The sequence below is a fragment of the Podarcis raffonei genome, chromosome 4 (genome assembly GCF_027172205.1).
Source record: "Podarcis raffonei isolate rPodRaf1 chromosome 4, rPodRaf1.pri, whole genome shotgun sequence".
Lineage (NCBI taxonomy): Eukaryota > Metazoa > Chordata > Lepidosauria > Squamata > Lacertidae > Podarcis > Podarcis raffonei.
Genome location: NC_070605.1, coordinates 67,691,002 through 67,712,639, shown reverse-complemented (window position 1 = coordinate 67,712,639; position 21,638 = coordinate 67,691,002). Strand labels below are relative to the sequence as shown.

General features: G+C 42.0%; 1 long non-coding RNA gene across 1 annotated transcript in view; it reads right to left on the bottom strand.

The window, feature by feature from the left end:
• The window catches only part of LOC128413194 (uncharacterized), a 37,281-nt gene extending 15,852 nt beyond the window's left edge, over window positions 1–21,429 (bottom strand). The window contains exons 1-2 of the long non-coding RNA XR_008330272.1: window positions 20,895–21,429; window positions 7,436–7,549 (exon numbers count right to left, since the gene is read on the bottom strand). This is a non-coding gene — a long non-coding RNA (uncharacterized LOC128413194). The remainder of the gene's footprint in view (window positions 1–7,435; window positions 7,550–20,894) is intronic.
• Between the last annotated feature and the right edge of the window lie 209 nt (window positions 21,430–21,638).

The window sequence follows — 21,638 nt, the reverse complement described above, 5'->3', positions numbered from 1 at the left end:
TCGTTCTGGAGGTCCGTTCTTAACCTGAAACTGTTCTTAACCTGGAGCACCACTTTAGCTAATGGGGCCTCCTGCTGCCGCCGCACCGCCGAAGCATGATTTCTGTTCTCATCCTGAAGCAAAGTTCTTATCCTGAGGTAATATTTCTGGGTTAGCGGAGTCTGTAACCTGAAGCGTATGTAACCTGAGGTACCACTGTATATACAGAAACACAAGGGTAAGTGTGCACATGCATGACTACAAAGAAATCTCAGAATTAAAAAATCCACCTCATTAAAAAGATGTCCACGTCCCCAAGATAGTCCTTGAGCCAGATTCAGCCACCCAGCCCTGCTAGCAGAAACCAGTACAATGGCTCCCACTCGTTCAGTGGGGCTTTCCCCACCCTCTCCTCTCCATGTGCACCCTATGCCTCCCCATGAAGACCCCTCATGGAAGGAGGGGGGAGATGATTCCATCAGACAAACCAGAAATAATTCCACGCCTTATTTTTAAAGTCTTCCCACCACTTGTCACCAAAATGCCTTTCTCCATCTAATTATTCACTTTGATCCATACAGCGTATGGCTTGTCATATCTTTTACATTGACACGGATTGGGAACATGGGGCCCTTCAGATGTTGTTGAATTATGTCTCCCTGCTCTTTAGCTATTCTGGCCAAGGCTGAGTGCAACAGTCTCTGGTTTGCTAAATGGCCCCCACTCCTGCTTTAGGAGAACCTTGTACTGCAAAATATTCTATGCCAGATCCCGACACCTGACCAGTAGCCACAGGGCTATAGCATGCATCAGCTAGATGAGGTTGCTTCACAGAAATCCACTCATTCACTGAGCACTGAGGGAATGAAAAGGAGGGTAGATGGGCTCCATTTGCAGGGATATTGACCAAAAAGCTAGATGAGATGATGAATAGAAAAAAATGAATGAAATGCACCACATTGTAAATTGATTGGATGATACTACCATGCTATATGATCATCAATAAGACATATAAATCATTGATAATATTTTGAGAGGCAGCAAAGTCACTCAGTAATACTTGGGTTTACCTCTCAAAGGCAAACGTTTGGTTTCATAATGAAAATATTACAGTGTACACCCTCCAGCATGTGACAGATGAAATTGCACACATTTGTTTAAGATCACTATAAACGATGAATTTGTATTATAGAAACGAATGAGCAAGCATGACCTGCCAAAAACATTTAAAGCACAATCCTAGGTGTGTTTACTCTGAAATAAATCCCACTAAAGTCAGTGAGATCTACTACCCTCAGCAAGTAATGAATATGGAACTGCAATCTTAAAACGTTCACCTGAAAACCTATTTTTATCTACATTCCTTGTGTCATTAGCAATGGAAATTCTCGCTGTATGTTCCAGGTTTTACAGGCTTAAGCCTTACCACCCCACAATGAAACCATTCAGTTTAATCCTCATTTACAGCTGCAAAAATGGAAGTTTGAGAGGCCTTAAAGAATCCCTTGGCAGAAGTAGAAGAACTCATGTTTCCCCAGTTTGTAATTTTGTGATTAACTGAAGCCCTGCTCTGTCATTTCAAGATGGCTGCTGTATTACAACAGTGCTAGTTCCCCTCAGTAGCAAGAGCCTCACTATTTCAAGCATCGTTTTGCACTGGCATTTTCCCATCACAAGAGGTACTGACATTAAATGCAGAATGATGATTAAAGCAGCAATTCACCACAGCTAGAGGTAAAAGTAAATATTATGCTTTAAAATCATTTTCTGATGAAGGTGGTAATTAGGTGCCAACCATTCTGTCAACAAACTGAACCTCATTAGTACGAGAAAGTCTCCAAGTTCCCTCCACCCCCACCCCAATCTACTTCTCCTGAGGTAAACTCATTAGTGTTATCAACTGAAGGCCTGTAAATCTAACTCCCTGTAACAGGAAAATAATGGAATTAAAGTGTTTGCTCTTCACTGAGGAATGGACAGATTTAAAATAAAAATGCCAAATACCTGTCATGTACAAAGCACAGTGGGAGAATGATGTCACGGATGACATATCTCTTCATGTCAGTGTGACTTCCACATCAATTTTTTCTCATGAGATACTGAAAATGGGAAGCTGTCAGAGAGTGGGGCAGAGATCTACATTATTGCTCTTCTTGCACCAACTATGAAGATTTTTGGCAGTGCAAATAAATCATCATTATTTCTCTGATTTAGAAAGAGACCTTTAGAGTAAGAAAGGTATCAAAGTCTGGTTTCAGAGCGTTCTTATAAGAAAGCAAAAACACAGAAATTAAGCAAAGCGAGGGAGGTGCGCTTGAAGTTTTGTAAATCAAGCAAAGGACTCTCATAAGGCATTACCTGGTTGATTTAAGGGGTGACTCATGTGTATAGTAGTCAACATTGCTTACAGGTTCCAAAATGTGCATGGAGCTTCTATGGATACAAGAGCCTCTCCACTTCAGAATGGGTAGAGGGTGATCAGAACAGCAACTGTGCCAGAGTTGGACAGACCCACCTTCCCCACAGCACCCCCTTGCAATTGTAATCATTAATACTGATTGGCTAGGGTGGCTTGACAAAACCCACAGTAATGACTCCATGCTTGAAATAGACTCCCAACACCAGTTTTCCAGGACTTCCATCTCCTGGACTACCCTGGCTATCCAGCTGCTTTACACAGTGTCCCAAAGACCATTTCTGATGTTGCCTCAAGACAAGAGGTGCCCATACCAGAAGACACAGATGTGCTCATTTTTTAATTACTTTTCTCTGCAGCTTACACAATCACAGGCCAACTGACATATAGTTCCCAAACCCCATGTCCTGGCCCAATAAGATCTGTAGTACAAGAGCCATTCAGTTTATGATAGACTGTCCCCATCTCATCGCCAATTTCAGAGCACATCACGAACCTTTTGCAGTGTATCTTTTGGGTTACTCCTCCTTTCTGTCTTAATCATTATTGTTTATGCCTGTTCCCAGAGGCAAAACAACTTTCGAATGTATTTTTCTTTGCAGCTTCATAACAGTATCTTTATGCGTGCCTGATGGTTGAGTTTATGCATGATTGGATGGCATTATAGTGTACATTATCTGGGCTTGAAAATGAGGGGAGAGAAAAGAGTGTCTAGACCTAATTGTTGTCTGTTCTTTCAGTAAAGCACCTTAAGACTGAGGTTATTTGTTGCAATAGTGACAAATGCAGAATGGACACTTCATAAAGAATAATGATGCTATTGATACATTTTAAAAAAGAAAACAGAAAACCAACAGCAACATTAAATAAAAATGTTTTATGTGCTTTGGAACAGATTGATTTCCATGTACTACATCCAGCCCCTTCTGTTTTTCTACGAAGCAATTTTCTGCCTTGACAATTTCAAGGAAATTTACATTTCCAGAAAGCACGGTGGCCTTCCTAACCTTTCCTTTTGATACACTCATCCTCTTAAAGAATTCACAATGCTGAACTCTGAGTTACGGAAACTTCTCCTACATGCATAGATTTGAGATTCAAGTACAATGGGATTTAGTTTCATCAGCCTTTGCCAACCTGGTGCCCTCCAGATTTTTTGGGCTACAAGAAGTAGGAGAGGGTCTCAGGGGTGATCGTGTCAATAGCCTGAGCCAGCCAGATGTTCCATATGTCAACCAGGGCTTTGAAAGCAGCACCAGTCATCTCAGCAATGAACTCCTGTAAGGCCATCTATCAACATCTGAGAGCAAACAATCTTCATAGGGCCCCCCAACCTCTGCAGAGGGGGAAGGATGCTGAGAGCCTAAATCTCAACAGGATCTGACCATGACAAGGGACTGATGTCAATATCCCCCACTTTCAGATCATCTTCTTCCTGCCCAGTCAAGAAAACAAGGCTCAGAGTGTGAGCACTGTGTTGAGCCGATGACTGAAGATAGCCGTGACAAAATTATCTTAATTGGATAGTGCACAACTGCATCTCCCATAAGTCCCCCTGAAGTTTATGGAGCTTAAACGTATATTAATTATGGAGGACAGTAGCCAAGAATTTCTGGATCATATCCCAGAATGTACATTGTGTTATTTTATGTTCCCGGAGTAGATCATAAAGCAATTCAATATTTTGGCAAGTTTGATCTCTTGGAAGACTTTAAAGCACAACAAGGCAAACGTGTGGGCAAAACCTAAATCGATTGGATATACGTTTACTTTTATTGCCACACTTCTGCCATGCCAATGCCCACCACCAACTATGCTGCCGGTGTGCCTAGGGTCTCGCTAAACTCAGTGAGAGCCTAGGCAATCCTCAAACTTTTGTTGCTGGGCCTTTTGCACTTCCACCGCCTGAGGTGAGTGCTACACCCCCCTTATGAACAGGCCGGCTCTGGCCAAAACACTGGGTTCTTACAGAGAGCAAGTCTCTTTCAGCCCCAGTTCCAAGACAGGGTTGTTTCGTTCTCTTTGTCACTCAGACACCTTGATGGCATCACCTCCAGCCTGTGGGTAAGGAAGGCACATACCCTTCCAGAAGGACCTGCAGCTGTTTAACTTCTATTGGCAACGTATCACCTGTACTAGGATATTTCTTTAGTTATACAAAGGCTCATTCTGCCAACAAAAGGGAGTCTGCCAGGCCAAACCTTTCTACTCCTCCAGACCAGACAGAATACAATAGGATGAAATATTGCCTTTCACAAAGGTAGCAGCTACAGATCACACAGGGAGGCATGCCTGGGCAAATATATTGCCATTCCAGTTCCCATACTCTTGCTCATCCTTGTGCCTTCCAGATGTTTTGGACCTCAGCTCCCATCATCAATAGCCATTGGGCCTGCAGGCTGGTCCTGGTGCAAGCTGCAGTCCTAAACAACTGGAGGATGCCAGGCTAGGAAAGATCACTCTTTATAATTCTATAACTGACAGTCATGAAGTTGTGGGGCTCACTCACTCATAGCAGTACAAAATAGTGTTACAAAATCATTTCTGCGGAGAGGGCATATTATTTCCCTATATTCAAACGAACCATTTATGTTATGTGGTATCTGATTGTCCCTGTAGCAGAAGCAGTGCTATTTTTCTAGAAAAATAGGTGCTGGAACGCATCAAGGATGCCTCCCTCGTTCTCTGATAATGGCAATGGCGCCCACCCGAGAAGTGCCAGAACTGATTTCTGCTAAATTCTGGCTGGGGGGGGCGGAGCCCTGAGCAAAAGTCTATCTAGAGCACACAGTGAACTATAATTTGTACAGTGGTACCTCAGGTTAAGCCAGTGTGGTGTAGTGGTTAAGAGCGGTAGTCACGTAATATGGTGAACCGGGTTCACGTCTCCGCTCCTCCACATGCAGCTGCTGGGTGACCTTGGGCCAGTCACACTTCTTTGAAGTCTCTCAGCCCCACTCACCTCACAGAGTGTTTGTTGTGGGGGAGGAAGGGAAAGGAGATTGTTAGCCGCTTTGAGACTCCTGAAGGGGAGTGAAAGGCGGGATATCAAATCCAAACTCTTCTTCTTCTTCTTCTAATTCGTTCCGGAGGTCCATACTTAACCTGAAACTGTTCTTAACCTGAAGCACCACTTTAGCTTAATGGGGGCTCCTGTTGCTTTTGCGCCGCTGGAGCACAATTTCTGTTCTCATCCTGAAGCAAAGTTCTTAACCTGAAGCACTATTTCTGGGTTAGCGGAGTCTGTAACCTGAAGTGTCTGTAACCTGAGGCATATGTATCCTGAGGTACCACTGTACAATGAAAAACACGGCATTCACTCTGACTCTGCAGGCAGTGTTTTAATGACCTCCAACAAATACTGGCTCCATGTTCATGGGGGGGGCGGAATCAGTATGTAGAAAAGAAATGCCGGAGTACTTTTAAGTCTTCACGTGTCAAACGGGTCGATGCAGCAATCTGATAAAAATTGTCAGGAGAAATGTGGAAATTTATCATGACAGGATGTGTGCATTTTTAGAATTTCCCAAAGGAGCACAGAAGCAAATTCCAAATGTCCATCCCATGTGGAACAGGAGCACCCATAGGACAGGCAGAAAGCAAGACTGGCATCAGCAGCACTGTCCCAATTAATTCGCAGGAGCAAAGCCCCGCAATGCAATTCTCTACAGTAAATCCTCTACTTGGGCGTCATTGTTCCAGGTAGAGGGTAGAGCTATGTATTTAAACACACAAGAAAGATAAAATAGACATGTATGAATGAGTGAGAAAGACAGAGAGATTACCTATTTTTATCCTCTAAGCCACACTGGAGATTTCTTCTTATAGGACAGCCTATAAACACTACAGATAAATACATGCACACCCAAGTTCATTTACAGCCACAGCAAAGCACATTTACCTTTTGCTGTTAAATGCCTTAGCGTGACGTTATAGGAGCGTGTCTCGTTTCTGTAAGCTTAGCTTTAGAAAGTACACAGTTATAAAGATGTACCAGCCCTTGAGTTGTTAGCAGTTGTTAGGAAAATAATGTAAGAATGCTATGAGGCCACTTGATTCTCCCAGAGACAGTGGATCACTATGGTAACATGTTTTGCTTGAGTTTCTCACACTGCAGAGAAATTGACAAAAGTGTATTGTTATGTATTCACTGATACCAGAATGGTAAGGGATCTCAGGGGTTCCACTGCAAAACTTGGGTTTGGCTTCCTTGAAATGCTGGTCACTGAAGACTATGCCATTTCTGTGATATAAGATTGAGTTACATGTATACAGTTACAGGTAGGTAGCCGTGCTGGTCTGCTGTAGTCGAAACAAAATAAAAAAGTTCCTTCCAGTAGCACCTTAGAGACCAACTAAGTTTGTTATTGGTATGAGCTTTCATGTGCATGCACACTTCTGCACCGGGAAGGGTGGGATATAAATAAATAAAATATTATTTTATTATTATAAGCTGCCTGGGCAGGCAGCTGAATTTCACTTACTTTGATCCTGGCAACTGGAAGGAATCCTCCACTGCAACTATCAGAAGCCTATTTGGGGTGTGTATGAGACAGACTGAATGGCACACACAGCTCTCATCTCCAATACAGGAGAATGGCTGGTGCGGAGGGTGATAGGAGAAATGGCCGGGAGAATCTTCCCTCCTGAGGCAACTGTCTCACTCTGTCTAACGATAGGGCCAGTCCTGGAATGAAACAGCACTCTTTTGCTTTCTAAATGATCTCTACGCTTTTGTTTCTTTAAATGCTCTCAAATACAATGCAGCATTTACATCAAGTCTGCAACACCTGGGGGAGTGTCTTTCAATGGCTCTGTCTTTTCCTTCCTGCTTTACACTTCCATGTGTTTTGTTCCCATTTGATGATAAATCAAGGCACCCCCAGAGGTTTTATTGGTACACTGCTCAGTAAAAAGATTTTAAAATAATATCAGATCAAATAAATTCAAACACAGCATGGACCTGCCTAAATCTGCCTGGGCAATGTATCAGTATATAGTTGGCCTCAGTGTTCAATAGCAATTAGTGTGCCTTCTTACCTCTCTCTGGCTGTGGGAGAGAAACTCAAAGCTTCCCTAGAATGGGGTGAAGGATGCCTAAAAGCTCGTGCGGTTTTCTGAAGCTCTCTTCATAGCCAACTTCTCTTCGAGACACTGCAACATAATGGAGTTGAGTTGCTTTAATTAACTGCACATTCCTGGGGCCTAAAAGTGCCTGTAGAGGATTCATGAAGCCTTTCTGCCAATATTAAACACAGATCAACTCTGTGCTAGTAAAGGAAACTAATGCGTTTTCTGACCTGTCCCAAAGGCTTGGAGTGAACAAAAGAAAGGTCATTATTTCCAAGAGACTCTACTAAAACCTCTCTGCAGTGTCAGTTTTGTTGACATCCCCCCTCATTCCAGCTGGTAATACTGCAGTATCATTGCTGCCGGAGGCCTAAGAGCTGCCAGGAAAGAACTGGCTTTCCCAGATATGGATTAATGCAACTTAACACAAGTTGTCCTGTTATTCAGGACGGCCACTTGCCAAAAGGAAACTGTCAAGTGTGAAGAAAACAGGATGCCTTCTAGAAGGACAGAGAGCGATGAAACTCAAACAGAGTGACTACGTTTCCATGGCGATGCCCGCTGGTTATCCACTGTGTGCAAAATAAAAAATAAAAAATGATTTAAGTTTTGTCTTGTCAGTAATATGCATCATCCCAAGAAAAATGAATCGTACATTTGGCATCCATTTTTAAAAGGTTAATGAACGCTGCATTCCTAGGCATGCCTACTCAGAAGTGGTGCAGCAATTTCAAAAAATCTGCTAGCACATTTGCAAAGCTAACAGGTCCAGTATGGTTTCAAACTGGATGGTGGACCGTGTTGCAGGGGTAGTGGGAGTCTGTCAATCCCCCCAACATCTCAGGTAAAGACATGGCCATACATTTGATGGCCCTGTCTGTGCAATCTCTCATGAAGTAAATGGAGCTACAAGACATATGGCTGTTATGTGTTAAATCAATGCTGCAGAACTGGTGGTCTTTCAGGTGTTGTTGAACTCCGGCTCCCCAGTTAGTATGGGCCAGGGATCATGGGAGCTTGCCCCCAACAAGATCTCGAGTCCAGTTTCTCCACTTTGCTAAATTCTCACACCGTATAGTACTTGAGGTGTGGGTAGGTGGAAAAGGACACCAACTGTTCTAGCACTGGAAAGGAACAAGTAGTCTATGGTTTGTAGGAATTAGTCTACAGTCTCTCTTTCACAACTCCCATCCACAATAATTAACCTCCAATAGAAGTTTTGAAGAAAGGATAGCTAAAGACTGCACATATTAAAATAGTCTAGCCAAGACATGTTTATCAGTCCTAGCAGTTGTTGTTGTTGCTGTTGTTTTATATCGAGGCCAAATGCACATGAGAGTTGAGACAAAATTATTTCTGGACTGGACCATCATAAACTTGTATAAAAGTCCCTGCCGTTTTCTATTTGTTTTTGCCTAACCATTTTTTGGAATCAAGAAGCAATTAAGCTATCCATCTTGTATCCTTTCAGAGAAACTGGGCTAAACTGTGATGGAAGCAGCTCATCTTCGTTTCCAGAGGAAAAACCTTTCAACCTTTGGCAGTTCACCCGTCACCGACAGCATTCGGCAGACTGGATTACTTGCAGCCTAGTAGTTCATTATTCACATCACAGCAACTTCCACAAAATTTGCACTGAGCTAAAGTGAAAATGTGCTGTCACGTTTGTCACCGTATAAATATCTGACCTTTCCATATGGAAGGAAAAAACACCAGCTGTCTGTGACAGTCTGAAAGTATTTGGCACAAGCTCACCAGGAGCGATCAGGCCCACTTTACAACACTTCTCCCCCCCCCCCATGTTAAATTCTGAAAGAAAGCAGGCATTTAATAGGGATATGCTGGCAGATTTAAATGCCAGTGCTATACAGGGGGTGGGGGTGGGGGGAACCAACTTAGACATCAGCGCAGCTCTTTGCAACAGGACACAAAAATAAACTAAATGCTCAAAACTTTCTGTTGAAGTTTGGCAAAAGATAACACAATAAAAACAAGAGGCTTCCCCCCAACTGCTATGCACTGACTGGAAGCATCTCTGAACAGTGGCCAGGCCTGAATTTCTCCATCCCTACCCAAGATACATTTGAAGGACTAAGCTGAAAAACTGAATCGCATTTTCTTGACTCAAGACATGGCTAACATTACGTCAATTTTAAATGGTAAACTCTGGCGCAAGTGTGAATCACTGCTACTTAAAACTCAAACACCATATGTAACTGATTGTTTCACCCCTGTTTATAGCAGTATCGAAGTGTCACATTATACATTTTTTTGTTTTACGAAAGCTTGACGTTTATGCAAAGCAGAGCCTTTGACCATACAGTGTTCAGTTTTGTCACATTTTACAGTTAAAATGATAACAACTAAAGCCAGCTCTCTTGCTGAACGTAACCCCGAATGATTTATGATGTGACTTTAAGCAATTTCCCAGCAAAGATAATTCTTATATCGGTCCCTGAGGTCATAGGAAGAATTAAGAACGGTGTCTCTGCTTTCCGATAAGGTCGACCAAACCTTCGCATTGCTGTGTTTTTCTAGGAATGAGCAGTAACTCGTAATTTTTATAGATCTATTGGTGCAATGTTGAAGGGATCATAGAATGATAGAGTTGGAAGGGACCTCAGGTGTCATCAAGTCCAACCCCCTGCAATGCAGGAATGTCGGCTAAATCATACATGACAGGTGGCCATCCAACCTCTGCTTAAAAACTTCCAAGGAAGGAGAGTCCGTGGAATCTCCTTTCTTGTAAGTCAAATCCATTGGTTTGGGTCCTAGACTGTGCAGCAGGAAAAAACTTTTTTGTATGTCTTATACTATTGTTGTACTTTCCCCCCTCATTTTTATTGTTATATCTTTTTGTAAGCTGTTTTGAGGTCTCTTCTTCTTTTTTTGACATTTCTTTTTATTGTATTTCACTTAGATAATCAAAAGAAAAAACAAATCAACAATTTCAAAAGAGATATCTAAACATAACACAAAATTAACATCAGTTTACGTTACAGTTCTTTGTCTTCTCATTTAAATCTTTATATCTTTAAATATTTAAATCTTTCCTCTACACACCTATTGACCTCCTTCCCTCCCGATTTCGAGCTTCTTAATAAAAATACTTTCTTTTTCCTGCAGCTGTTAATTGTTAATGGTTTACACATCGTAAGATCTATATCAAACCTGCTATAGTTTTTAAGTTTCTATAATTCCCTTCAATGTATACCATAAATTTATTCCAGTCACTAATAAACTTTGTATTTTTTTTTGTTTCTGATTTTTTGTGTCATTTTTGCTAATTCAACAAATTCGAATAAATTTATTTGCCAATCTCTGATCACTGGGGTGTTTGGACTTTTCCAATTTTGTGCAATTAATATTCTAGCCGCAACTGTAGCATACTGGAATAATGTCTTATCTTCTTTTTTAATTTCATCCCCAATTATTCCTAGTAGGAAGGCCTCTGGTCTTTTGGGGAAAGTGTATTTAAATATTTTTTTTAAACTCATTATAGATAAGTTCCCAAAATTTCTTCATTTCTTCGCATGTCCACCACATATGGTAGAAGTTGCCTTCTTTGGTTTTACACTTCCAGCAGGACTTATTTCCTGTTTTATACATTTTCCCTAATTTTGTTTTGAGGTCTCTTACAATCAAGCAGTGTGCTGTATACATTTTCTGAAATAAATAAAATAAAATAAAATATTATTTCCTCCAACACTGAACTTTAGGATAAAAGCTCTGTCAGTGGGGACATTTTTAAGCACAGGATTTTTTCCACAGGCTCAGACATGGCATCGACTGAGACAGATTCCCACCTTGCAATTATCTGGTCCTCTAATATATTGCTCCATATATTCTCTTATCCTTTAATTTTGCCCTTTGTCCCTATCTTGCCTCCTCAGTTCTTGTTCAGATATGATCTAGACAGTCCTATGTGTGATGCGAAGCGGCAATGTGATTTGAGGGGTCTGAATCACAAGTCACAAGGCTGCAAGATCAAGTCTGTTCAGGAATATGATAAATCAAGCCGATTCCGAGGCTTGGTGACAATTGATATCTAATTTGGCAGTTAAAGCCATTCAGGATGAAGTCAGTTTGCCAGCTGAACGCAGTGTGGGCGTATGAGACAAAGCAACATTCACCTCCAGCTGAAAGACTCTTGAAGCAGAAATGACATGACTGTCCAAAATATGTGTGCAAAATATGTGTGCTGGGGGGAAAGCAGGGAAAGGTAACCCGAGTTGTGCAACAAAACTTCATAATACCAGCTTTGTTTATTGCAATAGGAAATAGGGATGTTTCTTAGTGGCATATTGCATATGCTGAACTAAATATCAGCAGACAAGTTCCAAATCAGTTACCTTAATATATTTCCTTCCTTTCTAATGGCAGATAAATCATTATTAGCTTTCAACCTAGATGTATATCCTCAGGAGTTGCACCATTACAGGAAGGGGCTGTGGCTTTGAGGTAGCGCATCTGCTTTGCATGCAGAAGTTTCCTGGTCCAATCCCTGGCATTTCTGGGCAGGACTGAGGTCGCCCTTCTCTGAAACCCTGGAGAGCTGCTGTCCAAAATGGTGGACAATACAGAGCTAGATCGCCCAGTAGTCTTCCTTAGCAAGTTTCTTATATCCTTCTTGGATAGAGTGGAAAGGGGTTTGTGAATGATTCATGCAATTGCTTCCATATTTTTTGGTTAACTTCTGCATCTTGTGCCAATTCCTGGAGGGCATCGTGCATAGTTAGTTCACCAGAAAGATGAATAATGGATTTATGACTCGCTCAGACTTTCTCTGCTTTAGCCTAAAATGTGGGCCCATGTCAGGGGCAGCTAGTTGTGAGAGGAAAAATTGTTTTGTGTTTTGGGAAAATTCAGCCTGGTAGGCGCATCTGAATGCTGAATATTTGATCTAGTAGTTAGAGTTCTACTGTGACTTCTAGAAATGAACTTATTATTTGGCCTCAGAGAATGCACTTGAACAAGCATTCTCACATGCAAAATATGACCATTGGGTTTGGGCATTAGTGCAATATGCCAAGAGAAGCAGAGAGAGAGAATTCTAATATGCAAGGTAAAATTTGCCTGCCTCTCAGAATCTTCTTTTTGCCTACCATTCCTCCCCCACCCTTCATATATTTTTCCAGAACTGTCGCTACCTAAAATGCTAATAGTTAGCTGACCTAACTATGTAGATTCTCTGATGCCTAACGCTTGGAATGAACTAGTTCAGTTTAATGAAATTCACTGCAATAGTTCAAAAATTTCTGAACTGCACTTGAAAGTAATTCCCATAACTGCTGGGTGAACAGAATGTAAATTAAGTTCATTGTGGGAGGAGGGCGAACTCTGAGCGCTTCCTAGTTGATCTTCAATATCTTACATGTCTTTTATACTCTTTGGACCTTTCAACTTAAAGAAAGTGGACAGGGATTACACAATTTACATTCCACTGTCATTTGTTGTTTGTTTGTTTGTTTGTTTGTTTTTAAAAATATGTTTTCTTAGTCTTCTTAAGTGTATTTTATACTTCAGCACCATAGCTTCTTCCATTCTGGATGCTAGAGTGGGGATGCACATGATCATTTCGATTAACTGGAACTGAACTGACTGAACTTAACTAGTTTGTTTTGTAAAGGGATGAGTAGGAACAGGAATTAGTTCTTTTTTCGACATGCTTGAACTCCAGCTACCCCTAGTTCCCTTCTAAAGAGAAACTTTCTGAGCTCTCCTACTGCCAATGCATCGTCTTTGTCTAAATGACATGGAGCCACATTTGAGTATAACCTCTCTAGTTGTGTGGGCTTTGAAAACCACATTCTTTTACTGAACTAGGCTAAAGCTGTATTTGTCATCAGCTTTGCAACTTAAGGCATTGCTGGCAAAGGGGAAAGAACTAGAAGACATCTAGAATGACATGCAGAGTCATGCTGTATACAGATGTAGCCCTGGAATAGAAAGCTATCCACTTCCCCATTTCAGGGATAATCTCTTACTTATGCTAATAATTTGCTAATTATTTAGCAAAACATATTGTACATTTTCCCCTTAACTATATAATTTGTGCAGTGTGTGTGTGTGTGTGTGTGTGTGTGAGAGAGAGAGAGAGAGAGAGAGAGAGAGAGAGAGAGAGAGAGAGAGTGTTAATGAGAGTTTCAGTAGGAACTGCCCCTACTTTTTAGGATGCTATTCTTTGGCCTAGCTCTTGTGTAACCCCTCTTATGTGGTTTAATACGCACACATGTATCAGTAATAAGGTGTCAGACTTGATCTTTGGAATAGTCCTTTTTGGCTATAGAGCATATGACTCTCTCCAGCTGTTAACCGCACATCTCACAAAGCAAAGACTAAGGAAAGCTCTCTAAATGGGTTTTCTTTTAGAACCAAGTGTCCCCAGTTATAGAAGCCACTACTCCTAATGTTTAGCAAACAGCTTGCTTTCCAGATGTCACATGCAAAAGGGAACACGCTGTGCTAACGGCATCTGTCCTCTTAGCAAAGGTTCAGTGGCCATGCGCTGATTTCATTTCAAAATGCAAGAGAGACTTCCTAGTTGTGCTAGTTGTTCCCAAATATTTGAAAGAAAGTTTCAGCAGCTTGTAGCCTTAGCCTAGGCTACATTCATTTGGAGCTGAGGCCCATAGATTGCAATGAGATTGGCTTCCTAGTAAATATACAAGCAATCAAATATATATACGGTATATATAAACCTGTAAGTAAACCCTATTGAACACAGATTCATTCTGATCCTGCACATTGGACCAACAGAAAAATGTAACTGACTTTTAATTTCTATTTCATCCTTCATCTAGTTCTAGGTACGTTTATTAACAGCTCCACCCAACCCTATATCACCTGTAAAAATACAGATCTTGAGGTTTCTTTAACACTTCTCTGTTACTTAAACAGGGTTCACAGAGTAGGAGGAAGAGGCCAAGGGGGCATTTCCTGTTTTGCCTCAAGCGGCAAAACATCCTGGGCTAACCCTGCATGCTTCTTCCTAAAATGACACGGGAAAAGCCTACCGGAATAATCCTGGAAAAGGTATTCAAATGTGAAGACTTGTGCATACATCTAATCACTTTTATTATGTTTCATTGTTCTGAAAACCATTTCCCAAGATCAAACGCTGATGATTATGGTAGCTGACCAAATTGTGTCAGGTGTCACGATATTCACAAAACTATTGGGAGGATGAAATCCCGTATTGGGGAAAGTTGCTGCAAAGACTACTACTTTGCAACGACAGCAAACAAGTTAACTACAGGCTAGTTCTGTGCTCAGTCTGCTTGCAGCCGATTTCTCTACCATCTCTGCTGTTGACCTAACAAAAGAGCCACTCATGTGCTTTTATATGAACTTTAGTTTTAATATAGGAAGCAGCCATAAGAACTGTCCTAATACCTCCAGGGGCCCTGAAGAAAATGGCTCTGGGAAATGATGGCTGATATAACTAGCATTTTTCCACCCCTCCTCTTTACTGCAAATTCCAAGCCCTACTTTTCAAAGACCACTTTTTAACTCTCAGAATCTGAAAGCCTCATTGTTGGGTTACAAGGAGATTGGATGCCTGTCAACCATAAGTATTATGCTCGGTAATAAATGCTTCTAATATTAAAAGTCAGCCATGGCCTTAAAACCAAATCTAATCTCTCTCTTGTGATGCCTTGCTACTCTTATGAAACCTAATTCCTGAGAGTTGGCAGCCAGGTTCCTTTTTCTTCTTCTTCTTTTTTGTTTTACACTAAGCTCTTGTTTTTCCCTTAAGGAGTCTGTATTGTAGTGGGATACGAGGAAAGGTTAAAATTATGTTTATTTGCGTATTTATATGCTACCCTTCTAGTGTAAAATAAACAACCCAGGGCAGCTTACAAGATAAAAGCATTCCATACAAAAGAGACAACACACAAAAACTCATAAAACACAGAAAGGGCTGTCTCAAAGTTTAAATCTCTTCAGATTGTACATACATCTGGTATGTCTTTCATTGTTCAGAGAAGCTCTTCCTAAAAGAGGTTGCCAAGGATGTTCTTGGTTTCCAGGACTCTCCCTCTCTGTCATTAAGAGGCGTTTGCTAAGGGTGCTCTGGGATTTTGGACTCATTGCCCCTTCCTTCTCCTCTTCTTTTCCCTTTCCATTCTCTGGAGACACTGGACCCTTTAATTTTTTTTAGAGAGCAGGCTTTATGATTATGTAGAGATGTAATACAACCAGAACAGAGGTATGAGTGGTGGTGTTGTTATTGTTTTTGCATACCAGGATAATTTGGAAAAAGAGGGGCAAATCCTGGCTCCCAACCAGGCAATAACTGGAAGTGAGCAGTTCAACAGTTAGAAACTACTTAAAAACTGGTGGGGGTGGGCTGTATGGAAAGGAAGGTGGGTGGGAGGAAATTGCCCATGCCTGCAGATACATGGAAACTTCAAAGGAAGCTGTTCTCAAGCCCTTCTAAAATCAGCGTATCAAGTGGGTCAAATCTCTCTTCAGCTTTTCCACACACTTGGCATGATCAGATTTTCACAGGAAACCTCTGGCACAGCCACAGAACATCATGAAAAGCTCTTGAACGCAGGGAATTAATCGGCGCAGAAGCCAATTAAATATGGGTCAAGCAAGAGTATGGATGGGCCCTTTGTTGTGTTCACTCGTTTCAAGAGGTCTATGCTGACTTGGACTGGCTTTGAATACAGCCCCAAAGGTCTACAATAACCATACTGGAGAAGGGAGGGGAGAAATATATGAATACCTAACTCACTGCTCTCTCACCTGAAGCCCAAAAAGGCTTCAGGCTTCAAGCAAGAGGTAGAGAAATCAAAACATTTAAGTGGCAGTAGAGGCTGAGGTTGGCAAAAGTTGTTATATCAGGAGCAAAACACAGATCGCTGCCTCATATTAAGCCAAGCCATTGATCTATCTCAGTGTTGACTTGTGGCTGCTCTCCAAAGTTTCGGGGGGTGGGTAGCTTTCCCATTCTTACCTTAAGTTGCCAGGAACTGAACCTGGGAACTTTTGCTCTGCAACCAAACACACAACATGGCCTAGCTGCCACTGTGCAGTCAGAGGTGGTTTTAGGGTAGCACACCGGTATGGGTGCAGCGCTGCAGGGGGTGCCACAACAATGCTGTAGAATGGAGCGTGAGAGGAAGGGGTGCTGAATTTTAATGTTGCACAGGACACTGCTGAAATGTGAAAGGCCAAAATCCACCACTGGAGCTGTAACCTTCGACCTACCAAGGGCGAAGTCACTCTCCATCTCTTGCTCTAGCCCTCTGCATGCAGAGTATATGGATTCCTGTTCCTTTGGGGAATGGGGGATGTCATGATCTCTGGTTCTTGAGGGCAATGACAGCAAGTATTCCAAAGCCAGCTCTGGCGGATTCGTGAGATCATCCCCTTAGGAATGCTCGGAATTCTGCTGTTTGGCAATGTTAGATTGGCAGGGTCTTGGTTTATTTCCCCCCAGGCTCATCTGTGCAATCTAAAATTCCTTTCCACTGCAGTCTTTTATGTAATTGCAATAATATTGTTTTGAGTGCTTTTTTGTGAGGGGATGAAGAAGACAACAGAAAGGTCTGTGCATTCTAGGGAAGAAATGACCATCTTCTAATTCCCAGTCAACTGATGGATGCCATTGGTTTAATTCAGTGCTTCTTGAATTGGGCACTTTTCTCTACCACCCACGGGGTGTATAGGCTGGGGATACAAGATGTAAACTTGAAATTAGGATGTGGGCTGAGAAGAGCTCCAAAATCCAGGTAGAGGGGGCCGAAGGCCTGTCTTAGGCATACCTCTGGTGTAGGTAAGTTGCATCAGAACATTTTCTGATGCCCTAGTCCTAGATAATAATCTAATTTTGCATTGTTATTTTGCTTGAATTTAGGAAAGCTAGAAGCTTTTAAAATGCTTTCCTAAATTCAAGCAAATTAACACTGCAAAATTAGATGGTCTAATATGGTATCTGCAGTTGACATCCTGATATTACAATATGAAGCAGGTGGGGGGGCGGGGAGGGAGTAAACTGAAAATGAAGTACTGAAAAAAGAAATTCCAGAAAAGTTTCTGACCCACATCACTGTCCCTCCCTCCTCAATAAATCTTCAGAAACTAAAAATGCCTCTGGCACCAATGGGAAGTTTACCCCCGAAGTTTGATTGATAAAAGGTGGAACAGATTTTTTTGTAGGATTACAGCTGAGAAGAGAAGAGTTAAGCCACCCCTTGTGCTGCAGTCCTGATGAAAATCACACTTTCTCTCTCACACACTGCGTTCTTAGTATCATGACATTTTGTAAAAAGGCCCACAGAGTTTTATGCCTGTGCATTTAATGCAAAGTGCGGTCAGGCCCTCAAACTCTTAAGTCTGTGAATATATCAAGAGATTGACTTAAAGGAGTGCTGTTCCAGAACTGCCTCAAAAATCAGACCATATCACAATGCGCTTGTGAAAAACTGAGTATGTCCTGTGGGAAACCAAACAAACGGGAACCAGAGAATCTGGGGGAATCATTAAGGTGTACCTTTTATGCGGCGTTTATCGAGGCTTTAATGAGACACTTGCTCCAAATTACTAACTCTCTCCCACACGCACACCCAACATGTTCTTTCTCATAAAGTTTCTGATATTAAAACGGCTTTGTCGGGAAACAGCACAATGCACAATGCTCCTGTCCAGCTAACAACATGTTTTTACATTAAAGAAGAAAGACAGCAGTGGGCCTCTTGAAAGCCTTTGGAGGAATATTGTAATGAGATCCATCCTAGTGCTCTAATTCTAGGGAAAGGTTGACTCGGTATAACCTTTTTATCTCAAGTAACAGGCACAATCGATACTCACTCACAATGGACAGTCTCAAGTGATGGCTGCCATTATTGTCCCATTTTTCCTGGTTGTGTTGATTGACACTTGAGACATGCTCATCTACAGGACAAATGGGACAACAGCCTTGGTGAAACAATGCTATCAGCTTCTGGTAGCTTCTACACCTGTAGGTGTACAGCCCTGCGTGAAACTGCATTATCAGCTCCTTAAGAACAACCCAGCATCAAGGTAGAAGGAAGGGGTAGCAAGAGGACAGACAGTACAATTGAGATGAATCTGGATTTGAGTGAAAGGTAAATGTTGGCAACAGCACAAAAGGGAGACCAGATTGGGTGAATAAATGAATAGAGAGGGTATGTCCGGAACCCCTGGCCTACCTGGAAGCAAATCCCACTGGCGTACACAGTATGTCAAGTCCAGCAGTCAGGAAACATAGCCCAGAGTCAAACCTGAAGCACAGTCCTGTAGAGGTTCTGGAGCATCCAAGCTGAGGTCCATCAATATGGGCAGCTGAGCAGACACAACATCTCAGCTCCTTTCCTCTCTTGAGTCTTGATTGTGGCATCTGGGCTTGATGAGGCATGTGACCCTCACCTGTACTAAGCCTAATCAAGCTGAGGAATCACATACCTTCTCCCTGAGCTAACAAGACCCACCTGGGCTGTGGGCCCTTGCCTGACTCGGCCTCCCAAAGCATACCTCCTTCTATGCTTCAGGGCCCTCCTTGTTTGTGGAGACAGGGGCCTCTCTGGCTCTGATTATGGGTCCTGCTCTTCTGGTCCCTGCACACTGACCCTCCATCCCCTTGCTGTCCTCCACCACCCCGTGTTTACTTTCTGCAACCCCACCCTCTCCTTTTCCATCCCCAGCTTGCCCCAGTGGGCCCCAATCGCAGCTACACTCCTCACTGGGATCCTCTTCCTCCTCCCCGTTGTCCTGCCAGTTCATGACAGAGTAAAAGAAGAGGTAATAATAATAATTTATTTATACCCCACCCATCTGGCTGAGTTTCCCCAGTCACTCTGGGCGGCTTCCAATCAAGTGTTAAAAACAATACAGCATTAAATATTAAAACCTTCCCTAAACAAGGCTGCCTTCAGATGTCTTTTAAAGAGAAGATAGCTGCTTATTTCCTTCACATCTGAGGGGAGGGCATTCCACAGGGCGGGCACCACTACCGAGAAGGCCCTCTGTCTGGTTCCCTGTAACCTCACTTCTCACAATGAGGGAACCGCCAGAAGGCCCTCGGTGCTGGATCTCAGTGTCCAGGCTGAACAATGGTTGGCCCTGGCATAGTTACTGGAGAAAAGAAAGCAATATATTGACTAGTCTGGCAAGGGGAACATGTGGCCCTCCAGATGTTGCTGGATTCCAATGCCCATTGCTCCTGACTCTTGGCCATGCTGACTGAGGATGATGAGAGTCATAGAAGTCAACTCCTAGGGGCCGGAGTCCCTGTGCTCATAAAACATTTGAGGAGCCTGGCTCCCCAAAACTGATGGGCATTGCCATTCACACAGTGTGTGTGTGTGTGCTACGTCTTGTGGTGGGGTGTGGCTTACCTGTGCCTCCTCAATATTTTTATTCAAGTTGGGACCCCTGATGGGAGTTGTTAGAATCCAGCAACACCTGAGAGCTACATGTTTTCCATCCCTGTGTGGATATGCTTTTAGCCTATCCTGTTTCATGGCTGGGACAAGACAGACATACAAACAGACATTCCCATTCAAAACAAAACAAAAATGAGGATATGTTTATGTTGCAGTATTGAGTAATTGCACTTGGTAGAGCTGGAAATAAGGATGTGTTTGCAACCACGGTACATTCATAAGGATACCAAATGCTTTGGAAGTGCAGAGGCAGTGACTCATACTCTGGTTTCTGTATGTTAAAACGAAATGTTCTCTTACTCAGAGGAGATTATGGCAGAAATAGCACCTGGGAGAAATGGTTGAAGTGCATCCATTTGTATAGGTATTTTGAAAGCTGGCAGCAAAAGGGTTTGTTCCCCGTGGCCATTTTATTTTATCTTTTTTTAAATTGAAACGAAAGACTAGTAGTTCTGGGATCCAGTTTGCAGCTGGGATACAGTGAGTAAGCTAGCGATCTACATCTGTCATACACCCAAGGAAGCACTGCTGATCTTTTAATTAAACCATGATCACCCAGTTTAACTTGTCTCCAAATGAAAGCAAGGTGTGCCGATATATCAGGTGACTTCACAGCACCTGTTGAGAACTAACAGGTGGTTCAACCTTCATCACACTCTAATTGATGCAAAATCAGAGTGAGTAGGAGTTGTTCAACAACACACAATGTTCAATGGAATTCTTTTGCTCAGGACTATTAGTTTAAATAGAGCACACACAGGAAACTTCCCAATGGGTTTTCCCTAATGGGAATTTTGTCATAGCTTTCAGTGTGGTGTAAATGGTCTGCACCCATTAGTAATTCTCAACAGATACTGTGAATTATGTTAGTATGTCAGTCATGCCTTGTTTTTATTTGGAGACAATTGAAATGGAAATCAGTGTGGAGCATTAAGGTACACATCAACCATTGTCTTTAAAAATTTTTTTGCAATTATCTGAGTTTCAGTGCAAATATCCCACACACTAACCTTGAACAGATTAAGCTATGACAGCCAAGAAGGACAATGAACAAACTGACAAAAACCAGCCAGACCAATGGATTTCTGAAAAAGAGACAAAGACAGGAATTGATGTTGGTAAAGTTCTTTGATCAAAAATATGTTTCAAGCATTAGTTCCAGGAAATAAATCTTTGCTAAGGTTAATGGTACAGCAAACCCCATTTGTTTCCCTTAAGCTGTTTTCCATATTTGAATGTTAATTATGAATGTGGTGGTATTGCTCCCCAGAAAGATAGGTGTCAAAAATATTGTGTTTACAATGTAACTGACTTGTCAGAGATAGTCATCAACTATGATCTCCAGAACCGCCTTGTCATAGAGAAAAGACAAATGGTGTATCAAAAACTCCATGATACTACTTTCAGCTGAAAGTAATGTGTATGCATTATCTAAAACACTGCTAGGTCATTCTTTTTCTCAATTTGTAACAAACCTGGTTTGGGGAAAATTGGATCAAAATGCAGTTTTCTCAAGAAACAAAAAGATAGTTACAGGATAGCTATATAACAGAGTCAGGGATTGCAGAGTTGTGGTGGAATGAGTATAACAAAAGTTAAAATCGTAGCCTGTTGTGCTGTTATGAAAAGATAGCAGCCCACAGAACACAAATAATTGTATGTTAATGCTGTATTGTTTTTAACATTTGATTGGGAGCTGCCCAGAGTGGCTGGGGAAACTCAGCCAGATGGGCAGGGTATAAATAATACATGAT